Genomic DNA, 17879 nt, shown 5'->3' on the forward strand with positions numbered 1-17879 from the left:
TCTCAGCATGCCTGAGTCAGGAAGAAGAAAATAAATTGTTAGCTTGCTAGAATGTGATTGATAAAGGATTGGAGTGTTCAAAAATTACAGGGTGATTTTGATCTCCGTCATAACAGCAACACATGCATTTGGGATATTGTTTTAATTTCAGTTCTGTATGCAACTGAGACAAGACTACACCATACAAATATCTCTTGGGTGACATCTCAAATAGTGTAAGACTCTATGGGTGGGATTTTCTGGCCACACTTGCCCCAAGACTGGAAAATCCCGCCAGAGATCAATGGACCTTTCCATGGTTCGCCTGCTACAATTCCCATGGTGGGCGGGATGGGAAAATTCCTCCCTAGTGCTCTACATTCCAATTTTCGCAGTGAGTTCATGCTGTAAAAGACATCGATCGGAATTTTACCACCCCGCCCGCCACAGGAATCGGAATGGGCGAGGAGTGGTCAATGGGAAGGCCTGTTGACCTCGGGCAAGACTTTACAGTTTCGGGATGAGTCAGGCCGAAAAATCCCACCCATTATCTTAACACAAAAATAACATTAAAAAGGCATCAAATGTACAGTAAAACTTTCAATTATAGTAAAATCTGCTGTGTTCCATTCTAAGAAGATACCCTACCTCCAGTATTAGACAATGTGCAACCAACAGGGCGGCACGGTGGCACAGTGGGGAGGGGGAGGCGGCACAGTGGCACAGTGATTAGCACTGCTGCCTCACAGCGCCAGAGACCTGCGTTCAATTCCGGCTTCGGGTGACTCTCTATGTGGAATTTGCATGTTCTCCCATGTCTGCGTGGATTTCCTCCAGGTGCTCCGGTTTCCTCCCACAGTCCAAAGATGTGCAGGTTAGATGTATTGACCATGCTAAATTGCCCCTTAGTGTCAGGGGATTAGCAGGATAGATACGTGGGGTTACAGGGATAGGACCTAGGTGGGATTGATGTCAGTGCAGACTCAATGGGCCAAATGGCCTCTTTCTGCACTGTAGGGACTCTATGATTCCATGAACTGTAGTGATATGTGACATTCCATTCCTTACCTATCCTTTTGGCCATTTGTATGAAATTGTTAATTAGCACCAAGTCCCATGGAGTTTTATGCTCGGAACTCACATCGACTTGGAACTGGATGGAGGCTGAACAAATTATTTTCAATTAGAACCATTACAGCCAGCCGTGAGAGGACATTGATCTGGTCCAATCTGTCAAGGTGGGATCTAAACATATGGTGAAAGACAGCTGCATCCTGCCCAGGGTGTACATTCAAAATTGTATGCCAGTAATTAACAAACATGTTGTGTTTCAAAAGAGCAAGTCCATCCTGGGATACAAGTGAATTTGTGAATCGCTTACTAACTGTTTCTAACGCCAGGCAGTTACTCAGCTGATTTGATTTGATTTGATTTATTATTGTCACATATATTAGTATACAGTGAAAAGTATTGTTTCTTCTGTGGTATGGAGAAAAAGCATACTGTACATAGAGAAGGAAAGGAGAGAATGCAGAATGTAGTGTTACAGTCATAGCTAGGTTGTAGAGAAAGATCAACTTAATGCGAAGTAGGTCCATTCAAAAGTCTGATGGCAGCAGAGAAGAAGCTGTTCTTGAGTCGGTTGGTACGTGATCTCAGACTTTTGTATCTTTTTCCAGATGGAAGAAGGTGGAAGAGAGCATGTCCACGGTACGTGGAGTCCTTGATTATGCTGACTGCTTTCCCGGGGCAGCGGGAAGTGAAAACAAAATCAATGGATGGGAGGTTGAGTATGGATTCCTGTAATCAAATGTTGTATTCCTCCCACATCTTCCACCCTCTACTGATGGCAATACAACAACTCACAACGGGGTACAGTACCATGAGTGCTGCCTGGCCTGTGGTATCTTATTCATTTCTCGTGATGGTGAGTTTGGCAGGTTGTTTTAAAGTTGAGACACTACAGTTGGGCCCGATCATGAGTCCAACTGTTGTCCATTCATGTTACAATAACTCCAGGAGCTGGCTGTAAAGGGACAGTACTTCATTGCACAAAATAAAGTAAAGCAAAAACCACAAGCCTGTGGTGAACACAACAGGTTACAACCGGGGCAAAGGAATAATGGACCCACTCAGCGGCCTGCTTTATACAGGGTTCGGTACACGAGCTCCACCTGGTTAGTTAATTACCAATCCCCAGGGAGCTCGTGTTCAAGGACTCCTACCGGGAGGTCAATCAGTGATTCCCCCATGCAAGTCATGGAAACTGGGAAAGGGTCCCCAACACCATTCCCCCTCCCACCCCCATCCCACATCCTAACTCAGGAATTCTGAAACCAGTGTCTCTGGTGTTGTCCTAGCTGCGATCAGTTAATTCTGATTGAACCTTCCACACAAGAATGGCTCAATATCTGCACTGAGTTAATCATCATTGCCGAACATTCAAATGCATATTTTGAACTAACCAAAATATTTGGGGGGGGTGGGGGGTGGGGAGGTGGTGCATTAGAGGTTGGTACGACTCACACCAACTTTTACAGATGCACTATAGAAAGCATTCCTTCTGGTTGTATCACAGCTTGGTATGTCTCCTGCTCTGCCCAAGACCGCAAAAAATTACAGAAGGTCATGAATGTAGCCCAATCCATCACCCAAACCAGCCTCCCATCCATTGACACTGTCTACACTTCCCGCTGCCTCAGCAAAGCACCCCGGACATTCTCTCTTCCACCTATTTCCATCGGGAAAAAGATACAAAAGCCTGAGGTCACATATCAACCGATTCAAGAACAGCTTCTTCCCTGCTGCTGTCAGACTTTTGAATGGACCTACCTTGCATTAAGTTGATCTTTCACTGCACCCTAGCTCTGACTGTAACACTACATTCTGTACTCTCTCCTTTCCTTCTCTATGAACTGTATGCTTTGGCTGTATAGTGTGCAAGAAACAATACTTTTCACTGTATGTTAATACATGTGACAATAATAAATCAAATCAAATCAAATCAAATCTCACTGCTGTATACACAAAGCTGATTCTTTCCCCCTTTCCTATTCTAAGTACACTATTTAGCCATAGTGCTAACCTTGTCGCCTGACCTTATTATTCTGCTGACTCTGCTAATCAAAGCTTGATTCCTTGAACATATTCCGCTCCCACCTCTTGTCGTTCCAATGCCTCGAGGTCAAAGCCCAAAACGTCAACTAAAATGTTCCACTGAAATATTAATAAGCAGACTCTCCGAACCGGATGATGCTGATGGCACTTGGCAGCTGCAGCAGACACTGCTCTTAGTGCGCACAGTGGCATAGGATGAGGGGACGTGGGCTGATGGAACAAGACAGCAGCGATCAGCCTATGGTCTGCCTCCCTCGCACTACACGAAAGTCGAGGCTTCTCCATCCCCATACTTTGCCGTTTGATTTTCCTCTTTGCTGAGCCCCAAGGGCAGGTTTCAGAAAAAAAATGGAGATAGCCATTCAATTGAGCAGGTTAAATTGGAAAGATGGATCTGGGACAGTGCGGTCTACATTTTGCATTAGATGAATTCTAGTTGGGGAACATTGTATTTTTTTTTGGTCTGCGCATATAGCTCCCAAATTAGAAACCTTAACATGCTTTATAAAAGAGCATTCGATACCTGAAAAAATAGCATAAAAATTCACAGTCTGGTTTAGTCATGCGAGTTGCCATATAGAATACAAATCCATTAGCAAAAGCACTGCTCTTGGTCCTAAATGTCTCAACATTGCGAGCTGATCTCAGATGAGTGCCTGCAATATAAATATAGTTTGTAATGTAATAAATCTAAGTAGGTTTTTGATGTTCTGGTTGACCTTTTTGATGCCATTTGAATGTATATCTGTTTTTACGATCAGTTGCAGCGCATATTATTCTCTCTAAGAAAGTCTGGACTCCTGTGCCTTGTTCAGGGCTGCCGTGTAAAGAGTTGCAGCAGTAGAGACCAACAAGGCAGGGAAAGGTATTTGTAAAAAGGGTTTGAGACTCTGCAATTGAACCGTTATGTATGTCAAATACTAAACAAAATGTGTTGCAGATCAGTCGAAAAATGCACACACTGGTTTGAGATTTAATTGGCAGAGGGAGAAAGTAATCTAGGAGTGATGGTTTAAGGCTAGGCAGGGAATAAAAATGGGCAACCAGCTTTCCCTCAATTCTCCAACAGTAGATCCAAGCTGATAAAGGCAGTGGTAAAAAGAATGCTCTTTCCTATGCATAGCCATCCTGTGTTCTGCTAAGAGATAATTGTCCTCTTTACTCTACCGGTTGAGTTCCGAGCTCTCAACTGGACGGACCTAGGCCATGTGATGTTCAGTTGCACCTGTCTCTGTCGGGCGGCCTTCGGTAAGGCTCCATGATGGAGCAAGGCCACGTGGGGTTAGGTGACAAAGAAACTCAATTTACCTTATATTGGGCGGCACAGTGGCACAGTGGTTACACTGCAGGGACCCGGATTCCATTCCCGACTTGGGTGGCTGCCTGTGTGGAGTTTGCACATTCTCCCCGTGCCTGCGTGGGTTTCCTCCAGGTGCTCCGGTTTCCTCTCATAGTCCAAAGATGTGCGGGTTGAGTGGATTGGCCATGCTAAATTACCCCTTCGTGTCAGGGGACTTGCTAGTGTAAATGTATGGGGTTACAGGGATAGGGCCTGACTGGGATTGTGGTCGGTGCAGACTCGATAGGCCGAATGGCCTCCTTCTGCATTGTAGAATCCTATGATTAACTGCTCACTGTCCAGAGGAACAGTGCCCATCACACAAGAAAAGACCCCAGTTTCAATCCCACGTCTGTTCTGGGTTTGTTGATTGAATCCGAGGTGATGTTCAGGAAGTTAAAATGGCGTCAATAGTGGGGTCATAGGAAGTGGGGAGAGGATGGGGGCGGGGGGGTGTGGTTTGTGATGAGGAGACTTTTTATAAAGCTCATGCAGGGCAGCAGGAATGGCACCTCAGCAGATTGAGGAGCGCCAAATAACAAAATCAATTTCCTCAAAGCAATTTAAAAAGTCACTTTTTAAACTTGACAGCACACCCTACTTTCACCGATCGTATCACCTCATCAACTGGGCTGGTGCGTGGCTGGTTTGGGAGAAGCAAACAGATACCTTGCTGCTAAAGTCTGAACAGAGGTAAACAACCTCAAATTTAAGCAAACCACCACGAGAAGTCTCACCATTCAGCCTGACAATAGGGAGGATAGCCGAGGCTGGATCCCTGACCATTCTGTTCAGTAGTTCATGCTGGACTGCCCGGGAGAAGGTCGGCCAGTTAAATTAAATTACTGCTGTTTCATGAGAGAATGCCATTGTATAATGGTTTGATTTATCTCCTTATTATGTAATCCCCAAACTGTAATTACAACAAAGTACATGGATCCTAAGTAGCCCATCAATCAAATTACAGCAAACTGCACAATGAAATCAATCCGCGGCAAACAAAATAAATTGTATGTTTCACGGGCATCGTGCGATCACAGCATGTGGAGGACCTGTGGTGATGGAAAAACAAAATGTACCTTTGGCTATGTGATACTGAGTGCATTCTAAACTCCAGAGTGCCTTAGCCTAAAGACTGATTTGGAGATGGGGGAGGGGGAAGAAATGGAGGTATCTCTGCTCTTGGCTGGGAATTGAGTCAGCCTGTGCATAAATTGACTTGTTCTCTCTCATTTACACACAGATCCTGCATCAAAAGCAAGTCAATTGTCACCTCTTGAAATTATACTCAACGATACATTATCTTATAATAGTCTGCTGGCTCTCCGAGCTAATTATGTACTTTGAAAGATTCTCTCCAAGGTATGGAACCGCAAAACATCAATACCGTTGAATATTATAAATGTCCTCATAAATCACCCCCTGGAATATGATGAACCATTGCTCTTAGTTACAGACTATATTCTAGGCACCTCTCCATTCATTGAAAAGGCTATCAACTGGCTCAAAGGTATTGATTAGAAGAACCACTGTGTGTATTATAACACATCAGCACAGTTCATTTCAATCTTGCACATCCAAGGCCCCAGTCATTTTTCAGCTTGGAACAATGTCACCATTCTTTCACTGTTGCTGGGTCAAAATCCTGGGATTTTTTTCAGGAGAAAGCGCTGAACTATCCACAGGGAAAGCAGCAGGACTGCAGTTACAAGCTTCCAGATGTGGCCTCTTTTGTGGCTGCTGCTGGGAGCCAAAGATGGTGGACAGGTTAGCACTCATAGAATCATAGAATCCCTACAGTGCAGAAGGAGGCCATTCGGACCATTGAATCTGCACCGACCACAATCCACCTAGCTCTATCCCCGTAGCCCCATGTATTTACCCTGCTAGTCCCCCTGACACTAAGGGGCAATTTAGCATGGCCAATCCACCTAACCCGCACATCTTTGGACTGTGGGAGGAAACCGGAGCACCCGGAGGAAACCCACGCAGACATGGGGAGAAAGTGCAAATTCCACACAGACAGCGAACCAAGCCGGGAATCAAACCCGGGTCCCTGGCTCTGTGAGGCAGCAATGCTAACCACTGTGTCATCATGCCGCCCCATGCAGCTCGACCCTGCTGACTCAATCGAAGGACAGAATCTTATGCCGTTCCCCCACGTGGCGAGTTTGGCAGTGGGGGTGGGTGGGGACATTTATCAGACGGGAGGGCAGCAGGTGGAGACCACCCCACTTTCTTGTCTCCACCCCGATTAAGTCTGTGGAACGAAGATGATTAATGCTCACTTACGGGTCTCATCCCACCGTTGCCACCATTAACCCAATGGTGGGCTGGGGGCTCAGCATACAGGGTGCAAGAGCAATCTGGTGACCCCCCTCCAGCCGTCACCTCACCTCTTCAATCCTAGGCCTCAGGTGGGTTTTGTACCGCCTCTCCAGTGACGCTGATGCACAGAAGAGATGCTGGCCTCTGATTGGCTGGCAGTCCAGAGTGGATGGAACTTGTACTCTCAGGGTGGAATTTTCCCATCTTGCCCGCCACGGGCATCGTAGCAGGTGACTCAGGACCATGCAAAGGTCCGTTGCCCTGGGTGGGATTTTCCGGTCTTGGGTCAAGTGCGGCTGGAAAATCCCACCCCCAGCTTCCTCAATCCTCAGGGAAGACCTGCTACTGGTCTGCTAAGTGCCTTGGTAGCACAATGCACGGTGGGCCTTCCCAAAAGAGGTAACTACAGGCCTCACCAGCTCTAGAGCTGGCAACCAAGCCCACATTGCCTCCACAATATGCCGTCCAAATGGCCGGCAGCTCAGAAGCCTCAGCATTGCCACCCAGGGAGAGGAGTGTTATTCAATGGTAGCAAGAGGATGCCTCAGAAGAGGAAGATGCTTCATTTTGCATTTACTTTCAAGTAGGCAAGCCCAAGTGATTGAATGGTGAATCTCTTCAGCAATGAAGGTCTTGAATGCAGCCCAGTCCATCACGCAAACCAGCCTCCCATCCATTGACTCTGTCGACACTTCCCGCTGCCTCGGAAAAGCAACCAGTATAATTAAGGACCCCACGCACCTCGGACATTCTCTCCTCCACCTTCTTCCGTCAGGAAAAAGATACAAAAGCCTGAGGTCACGTACCAACCGACTCAATAACAGCTTTTTCTTTGCTGCCATCAGACTTATGAATGGACCTACCTCACACTAAGTTGATTTTTCTTTACACCCTAGCTATGACTGTAACACTACATTCTGCACTCTCTCATTCCTTCTCCATGAACGGTATGCTTTGTCTGTATAGCCGCAAGAAACAATACTTTTCACTGGATACTAATATATGTGACAATAATAAATCAAATCAAAATCAATGGCATCAGGACCATGGGGCTGGCCATTGATGTTGATTGCCCCAGCCTGGGCTTTGGAGCCTCTGGTTGTGATATTTAATTCCTCCAGAGGTCACCTCAGCAGAAAGGGTGGGGGGGAGGGGGGGGGGAGGGGGTGGCGGGGGGTGGGGTGGGGGGGGGGAGCTGGTGGTGGCAGTCCACCACCACTGGCAATTTGCCAGTGGCCTGGGTAGATGACCACCAATTGAGCTTTTAATTGGCAGAATTGACTGTCTGCCTCCAGTCAATGGGCAGCAAAGTTGCTGCCATTCCCACTCCTGGTGAAGAGGACCTGACGTGCCTTCCAGGAATTTTACCAGCTTCCCACCTCACAGTCTGCCATCCAGGGACTCGTGAAATCTTGCAACCTGCAACCCCCTTTCTCCAGCATTGTGGGTGTACCTACACCAGGTGGACTTCAACATTTCAAGAAGGCGGCTCAGCACCACCTTCTCAAGGGCAATCAGGAATGGGCAACAATTGTTTGTCTTGCCAGTGATGCCAGCATCGCTTGAACACATAATAAAAAGCTCTGTTGGCTCTCGTTGAGTAGATTTCACCATATTTCTACATCCATGCACAGCCTCAGTAACAATTCTGTAAGAATTGTCATTTTCAGAAAGGTCCATGAGAAAATGGGCAGCACGGTGGCAAGCCTTCCCGGCTTGGGTCACTGTCTGTGTGGAGTTTGCACGTTTTCCCGTGCCTGCGTGGGTTTCCTCCGGGTGCTCCGGTTTCTTTCCACAATCCAAAGATGTGCGGGTTAGGTGGATTGGCCATGCTAAATTGCCCCTTAGTGTTAGGAGGACTAGCTAAGGTTAATGCATGGGATTACAGGGATAGGGCCTAGGTGGGATGTGGTCGGTGTAGGGTCAATGGGCTGAATGGTCTCCTTCTGCACTGTAGGATTCTATGATTGTATGAAAAGTGATCTGTAAAACTGGTGAAATAATGGAAAGCGGCTTTGTACCTGAACAGTCCAATCCTGAGTATCCAGTTTTGTTTGTGCTAACTTGAAATTAAACAATATAAAGAACAAAGCAAAGTGAGAATTTCATTTTAAAAGAACTGAAATGTGGGATTGTTTGAATGAAAGTAAATCAGATTGTGGAGGCCTTGTGGTGCAGTGGGTAGCAACCGTGCCTCTGAACCAGAAGCTCTGGGTTCAAGGCCGACTCCAGGACTTGACAGCCAAGGAAGGTGCATTCACAATGCGACAAACACGCCAATGGTGGATGGTAAAAGCAGGAGAGATTTCTGGTCACTTATGTAACGGAAAGAGAATTGGACTCTCTACCAACACTATTCATAGCTCCATCAATGGTGATGAATTGGGAATAGTCGAGAGATTCAAGTTTCTAGATGTCCAGATCACCAACAACCTATCCTATAGGTAAGAAAGCCCACCAATGCCTCTACTTTCCCAGGAGGCTAAGGAAATTCGGCATGTCCGATATGACTTACCAATTTTTACAGATGCACCATAGAAAGCATCCTTTCCAGATGTATCGCAGCTTGGTATGGCTCCTGCTCTGTCCAAGACGACAATAAAATACCAAGGGTTGTGAACATAGCCTAGTCCAGCATGCAAACCAGCCTCCCATCCCTTGACTCCATCTGCCTCAGAACAGCAGCCAGCATTATCAAGGACTCCCATAGAGGATTTTCACAGTAACTTCATTGAAGTGTTAATGTAAGCCTACTTGTGACACGAATAAAAAAATTTTAAACTTTAAAAGCATCCCGGGCATATTCTTCCACCTTCTTCCGTCGGGAAAGAGTTTGAGTTTGAGTTTGAGATCATGTACCAACGGACCCAAGAACAGTTCTTCCCTGCTGCCATCAGACTTTTGAATGGACCTACCACATATTGAATTGATCTTTTCCAACACCCTAGCTATGACTGTAACACTACATTCTCCTTTCCTTCTTTCCAATGTACGCTACGAACGATATGTTTTGTCTGTATAGCGCACAAGAAAAAATACTTTTCACTGTATCCTAATACATGTGACAATAATAAATCAAATCAAATCAAGGATGCCAGTGTTCATGGAAAAGTGTATCAGCAACCTGGACTCCTTGGAAGGCCAAGTGGCTCAGAATTGAAGAAGTGAGACTGTGCTTAACTGTAGTGAGTGCGTCACTGACATTTAAGTGTTTAAAGTGTATTTTCCATTTCTCATTACTACTGTCCCTCATCTGATGAGTCAAAAATTCACCCAATTTTTTATAAGCATCCAATTGCTATACATTCTGCCTTTTAACAAATACAGCAAGATGGAATCATGACTCTATAATAAAAGCTGTCAATATAGATATAGCACTGCATTATCTGCCTCCGCAGAATACCAAGTCACCACAGAGAGGGTTAACCAGCCCGATTATATATCCTGACACGAGTGATAAATCTTCACTTTTACTGCACACTTAACAAAATAAGCACAGATTTATTTTACTCTTAAAATACTTCACGAGAATTCAGGAAGCAGCACAGGTCTGAGCCAGAACCCACAATGATTCAAGTGTAACTGGTGTAACTTCATCCCTGCCAGCATCAGGCTTAACATCCTTTTTAAGGTAAAATCCTGAAATTTAGGTTCTCTTGACCAAACGAATTGAGGTTGATTTTTTTTTGTTTTGTCACAGATGACGGTTTCGTTGCTGAACTCCGGGTAGCACGGTGGCACGGTGGTTAGCGCTGCTGCCTCACAGTGCCAGGGACCGGGGTTCGATTCCAGCCTCGGGTGACTGTCTGTGTGGAGTCTGCACATTCTCCTCGTGTCTGCGTGGGTTTCCTCCGGGTGCTCCGGTTTCCTTCCACACTCCAAAGATGCGCAAGTTGGATTGATTGGCCATGCTAAATTGACCCTTGTTGTCAGGAGGAATTAGCAGGTTAAATACGTGGGGTTACGGGGTTAGGGCTTGGGTGGGATTGTTGTCGGTGCAGACTCGATGGACCAAATGGCCTCCTTTTGCACTGTGGGGATTCTATAATTCAATGAGTTTCACTGGACGGCACTTTGAGACTCTCGGAGGATGTGACATTATTACACCGGGATGGAACCACGCAATTAGAAAGGCAGCGTTAAGATTTGAAATGATAGTTATATGTATTGCAGAATGCTATCCATGAGTAGAAACAAGGCACATGGCAGGGTAACCCACGGAGACAGGATGGCAACATTAAGTTGGATGATACTGTAAAGAAGTCTGTAGATAGCAATTCTTCACTGGCAGACAACTCAAGGACAGTTTCTCAACAACGAGATGAGTGAAATGGTATTCCATCAGTCAGACAGTGTTGCTTTGGTCAGAAGCTGAGGGGAATTGCATTAGTAGATTGCTGACTCCCATTCTTCACATTTGATTGCCAAGAACTGGACATGAATCTGCAATTGCTAACGTAACTGCTACAATGGACTAATATGAGATGTTATTTTCTTCCCTTCTTTCATTGCTACCTTTGGAAAAAGCCAGAACTGTTCCAGTCATGACACTAATATCACAACAGGTGTAAAATATTGGCAGGGTTCAAAAGCTGCAGGTGCTCCTAAAGGTGCAGGTTGGCTGATATTTCAATGTTTTACATGCTTATTAACACAGAAAAAGGTAAGAGGCCTTAGAATGATCTCTACTTGCATCATGTTTTAGCGATGTGGCGCGCCCATTACAATATAATAATTTGTACTGGATAGAACAAGGAATACTAAAATTAAAGAATATTCACAGCATTTTAAATCTAATGTTAACAGCAGCTGTATATATAACAGACAGGAATGCCTTCATTGCTCAGTCAACCAAGAAATGAGAAGCCTATTAGGTATCTGGCAATCCACAGTCACAGTGAAGAGTTGCCTTTCTTGTGTCTCTCAGTTCTGCAGGCTTTCAGTGCAGTTCCCAATGTTTCTTTCCGTATATTCTTAAAAATAACACACCAAAGGTCATAGAATCATAGAATCCCTACAGTGCAAAAAGAGACCATTCAGCTCATTGAGTCTGCACTGACACTCTGACAGAGCACCTTTACCCAAGTCCATCCCCTGCCCTATTCCCATAACCCCATGTATTTACCCTGCCAATCCCCCTAACCTACACACCATGGTTTCTCTTACGTCAACCCAAGCACACAGTGGTCTCGGCTTAACATCTCATTCAAAAGACAGCACCTCTGACTCCATATGGGGTTAGAATAGAAAGATGCTTGATGGTCAGCACAAACAATGGGCTGAAGGGCTTCTTTCTGTGATGTAAAGCTCTGTGACTGTAGAACTCTATGAGAGTGCACCACTCCCTTAGTATGGCACTGGAATGTCAGCACTCACCCAGGCCTAGCCCCAGCCCTCTCCCCTAACCCTATGTATTTACCCTACTAATTCCCCTAACCTGCGCATCTTGGGACACTAAGGGCAATTTAGCATAGCCAATCCACCTAACCTGCACATCTTTGGACTATGGGAGGAAACCGGAGCACCCGGAGAAAACAATTGCACATTCCCATGCAGACACAGGGGAATGTGCAAACTCTACACAGACAGAAAATAAAGCACAAAACAATGTTAAATAATAACAAAATACATTTCAGTCAGAATATCATAAACAGTAAGTAAAGTTTATTACTCACAAGTAGGCTTACATTCACACTGCAATGAAGTTACTGTGAAAATCCCCGCGTCACCACATTCTGGCACCTGTTCAGGTACACTGAGGGAGAATTTAACATGGACAATTCACCTAACCTGCACATCTTTTGGACTGGGAGGAAATCGGAGCACCTGGAGGAAACCCATGCAGACACCGGGGGAATGTGCAAACTCCACACCAACCCAAGCCGAAACTTGAACTCAGGGGCCGTGAGGAGGTAGTGCTAACCATTGTGCCACCATGCCGCCCTCTAACATGCCAACCAACTCATGATTTAACTGGAAACCATTTTGATTTCAGGCACAGGACAAACGCCTGATGGTGATTTCGGGAAATTTTGCTCTCTATCGCAGTTCCAACCTGTTTTCTTTGTACATAGAAATGTTTTGCATTGGATTGCATTGGACTGATGGCTACCAATTAAATTGTATCCTGGGACTTGAATCCATTGCCACTCAAGCTGTAGTCATGCAATTAGAAGTGCCATCATGTGCAGGGGTAAAGTTATACGTGATAGTTATATGCGTAGAAGAAAAATTACAACGTTTGGAAACACACACACAAGCAGCGAAGCAGTATTAAGTCACATGATGCAGAGAAGAATATTATGGCTGCCAATTTTACACTGCAAGACATCTCAAGGGCAATTTCTCAATGACGAGATGAGTTACATGGTTTTCCGTCAATCAGTTGGTGCTGTTTTGGCCAAAAGCTGACAAGAATTGCATTAGTAAATTGCTGGTTACCATTATTCATATCTGTTTGTCAAGAATTGGGAGTTTGCAGTTGCTAACATGATTATTACAATGGACTAATTCTCATAAAGAATCGTTCTGAAAATGATGATTTGAACCCTGCTGCATCTGTCTTGTATTTGTTTTCATACTTATTGTGGGTAGATAATCAAATCTGAACTAGTGTTCCATGTTAAAGTACCTGAATGAAATGTATTGTTCCTGCTCACCGTTACTTAAAAGGCTATCAATGGGGAACTGCGTGTCTCCAACTTCACAAATTAAGTAATACTCATGTTACAACTAACACTTACAAAAGTAACACTTACAAACATCTTCATATAGGGGATAACCTGGATCTCAGGTGAGAAGATAAGCCTGGAAATGCAGCAGCACATTGTCATTGTTATTGGGTCAGAGTTATATCAAATTCAGTTGCCTGCCATTTTAGGGGAATGATGTGGAGATGCCGGCGTTGGACTGGGGTAAACACAGTAAGAAGTTTAACAACACCAGGTTAAAGTCCAACAGGTTTATTTGGTAGCAAAAGCCACACAAGCTTTCGAGGCTCTGAGCCCCTTCTTCAGGTGAGTGGGAATTCTGTTCACAAACAGAACTTATAAGACACAGACTCAATTTACATGAATAATGGTTGGAATGCGAATACTTACAACTAATCCAGTCTTTAAGAAACAAAACAATGGGAGTGGAGAGAGCATCAAGACAGGCTAAAAAGATGTGTATTGTCTCCAGACAAGACAGCCAGTGAAACTCTGCAGGTCCACGCAACTGTGGGAGTTACAAATAGTGTGACATAAATTCTGATTCTAGGATCGCATGATAAAGACTCAGGAGGAAAAAAGCAGAAATATTTATGTGAAATAGTGTGACATAAACCCAATATCCCGGTTGAGGCCGTCCTTGTGTCCTCAACCGGGATATTGGGTTTATGTCACACTATTTCACATAAATATTTCTGCTTTTTTCCTCCTGAGTCTTTATCATGCGATCCTAGAATCAGAATTTATGTCACACTATTTGTAACTCCCACAGTTGCGTGGACCTGCAGAGTTTCACTGGCTGTCTTGTCTGGAGACAATACACATCTTTTTAGCCTGTCTTGATGCTCTCTCCACTCCCATTGTTTTGTTTCTTAAAGACTGGATTAGTTGTAAGTATTCGCATTCCAACCATTATTCATGTAAATTGAGTCTGTGTCTTATAAGTTCTGTTTGTGAACAGAATTCCCACTCACCTGAAGAAGGGGCTCAGAGCCTCGAAAGCTTGTGTGGCTTTTGCTACCAAATAAACCTGTTGGACTTTAACCTGGTGTTGTTAAACTTCTTACTATTTTAGGGGAAGTCATAGAATCATAGAATTCCTACAGTGTAGAGAGAGGCCATTCGGCCCATTTAGCTTGCACCGAGCACAATCCCACCCAGGCCCTATCCCCATAATCCCACGTGTTTACCCTGCTAATTCCCCTGACCCTAAGGGACAACTTAGCATGGCCAATCAACCTAACCCACACATCTTTGGACTGTGGGAGGAAACCAGTGCACCCGAAGGAATACTCATTATGAAGGATATGATTATGATATCATTATGATATGAATATGATATGAATATGATATGATTATGATATCATTATGATATGAAGGAATACCCGAAGGAACACACACAAACACAGGAGGATGTGCAGACTCCTCGCAGTCACCCAAGGTTGGAATTGAACCCTTGTCCCTTGCGCTGTGAGGCAGCAGTGCTAACTACTGTGCCACAATGCCGCCCTAATGTTGGCCTGTTTCATTGAAGTGTCAAAGAAAAGAGTGAACAAGAACCTCAAATACTTGTAAATTGCTTAAAAATTTGAAGGTGTGTTTGTGCAATGACATCCTTGAGAACAGTAGGCTTCTTGATAGTAAAGAGGCATATGAGATATCAGAGCAATTGATAGGAAATTAAAAATGTAACACACATATGTACACCATCATTCCTCAAGTGGTGTTTGATGGACAATGGAATGCCAAACAGCCGTAGCAGGTTGCTGCTGTTTATACACCAATGGATCGATTGTAATAGTTCCATGAGTGCCATATCTTTAAATTCTAAAGGACCATGACGAATCTCAGAGAATGAGGTGATCAGTTTTAATGTTTTATATAACCACCAGTACTGCTCTTTCCTGCTACTGCTACTCACACTTAGTTCCACAAGGAGATGAAGAAACTTGCAATTAATGCACTGGAGGGAATGATAATGGACTTCACAGCAAAATATTTATTTTAAGAGTGCAGAACAGTTCCAAGTAATTTCATCTACTGGTGAGAGAGTCTTCATTGTAAAGGCTGTCTGATTTTTTTTTAATTGGCAGTCTCAAGGCCATCAAATGTTTTAATTCCCAATCTCTTCAGACTGAGCTTTTTCCATGGACAGAATTTCACGTGTGGTGGGTGCACTTGGAACCAAAGATGTTTACCATTGCCAGTCCCATCCAAAATCAATTCAGAATCGTGCTAATACACTGGCTGGCCACTTCAAGTAAAAAAGTAAAGTTTATTTATTAGCACACTGTAATGAAGTTACTGTGAAATTCCCCTCATTGTCATACTCCAGTTTGGGTCAATGCACCTAACCAGCATGTCTTTCAGACTGCGGGAGGAAACTGGAGCACCCGGAGGAAACCCACACAGGCACGGGGTGACTCCAGATAGCGACCCAAGCCAGGAGTTCTGGGTCCTTGGTGTTGTGGGGCAGCAGTGCTAACCACTGTGCCACCGTGCTGCCCATTGGGGTCAGCCAGTGTGAGCACACGGTGGGCGCCATGTCCAATGGCAGCTCGCCATTAAGTTTAAAGGTGGCATGGAGAGGTGACAGAAGTGTCACTGCCTGCAGAAAGGCCAGCACTGGGAGACACAGCAGGCGGGAGGAAAGTTCCAGTGGCCCTCAAGACGACAGCACGCCCTGAGATCTCCACACTGCGCTGAGCCCAACACAGAAAACACTCTCTCAAAGCCCCAAAACCCCACCTCCACTCACTCCCTGAAACTCCCAACTCCTCATCCAGCACTTGCTCCATTCCCCTTTCATCCTGCGCTCGGATCCAAAAAGTTAAGAAGCGGTTGTTGCGTCTGCCCATATCTACTGTGCGCTGTCTTGGAATGGCAGCCGGCATATAAAATGTTGGTCAATTGGGATTTAATCCCCTCAACAAGCAGCATAATTGTCAGCGGACACACTGCTGATCCCCGCCTGCGCCCTCCAACCGAAATATCATGTGAGTGCGCAATGACGTCAGGATGCGGTCCCGATATCATCACGCGCTATTTAATCCGCTTCCAGGTTAGGTGCATTCCCACCCAGCAGACATAAAATGGCCAGAATTTTATCACCTCACTCGCCCCAGAATCAGGGCAGGCAAGGATCGCAGAACACCATTCTCCGTTGGCCTCGGACGGGATCTTACGAGCCTCGAGCGGGCGAGGCAGTTAAATTCCGGCCCAAATATATTTCCAAAATGAACATTGGGAACAAACTCGCATAGCCTCTATCCATCTCTCCAAAGCCCTCTTCCATCTCGCTTCCACGTGATATATTTTAGGATATTTCAACATGGCGACATAGTGGAAACATCATTGGACTGGTAATCCAGGCTAATGCTCTGGGGAAACGGGTTCAAATCCCAACATGGCAGCTGGTGAAATTTAAATGCAATGAATAAAGATGGAATATAAAGCTAGTCTCAGTAATCATGACAACAAACATGGATTGTTGTAACAACCCAACTGATTCACTCATGTCCTATCGGGAAGGAAATCCACTGTCCTTACCCAGTTCAACCAACATGTGACTCCAGGCCCACAGCAACGTGGTTGATTCTTAACTGCCCTCTGAAGTGGCCCAGCAAGCCACTCAGCCTAAGGGCAGTTAGGGCAATGAATGCTATCCTTGTCAGTCATGATCATTTCCCATGAAAGGCTCAGGAAAAAAGAAGCCATATAAATTATTACTGTCCTTGAATAACACGATCAGACAAAGAGTGATATTGAGGCTTACTTTACTGACTGACAACAGGCCTGTATGTTCATTTATCATATAACGTCAATGGCATCTCTAGCCAATCAACTGGAAATTATTTTTTGATCATAATACCATTAGAAATACACCTTCATTCTCCAATTGAAGATCTTCTCAGGAAAGCTACCATTAGCATAATAGTTTGGAGCCTTATCTGACATTTACCACTACCGTACAGTTCCATCAGACTTCACTCAAGCCTGTTTTTTTCCAGTGACCTGCATCGCTGGTGAGTTTTGTGCAACGCCTTTCCAAAGCAGGCGATGAGGGAGGAAATGTGGTGGTTACTTTTCACGCAGTGCTTTGTTGTGATCTGGAACACACTCCCTGGAAAGGCAGCGGAGCAGATTTGAAGGGAATTTAAATATGTACAAGGAGAAATTTGCAGGGCTATGGACAAAGAGCAGGGGGAGTAGAACTAATTAAACAGATCCTTCAAAGAACCAGCACAAAGGCGTGTGCTGGATGTCCTTCTGTTCTCTAAAATTCGATGGTGATCAAAGCACCTCAAAGCCGGTCTTATTAAATTATTAAGCCTTCTGACAGTTGACAGGCCAATTTTATTCTATGTTTAACCGGTAGTCACACTGCATTGCAATACATGATGGAC

This window comes from Mustelus asterias, chromosome 13, assembly GCF_964213995.1.
Source record: "Mustelus asterias chromosome 13, sMusAst1.hap1.1, whole genome shotgun sequence".
Lineage (NCBI taxonomy): Eukaryota > Metazoa > Chordata > Chondrichthyes > Carcharhiniformes > Triakidae > Mustelus > Mustelus asterias.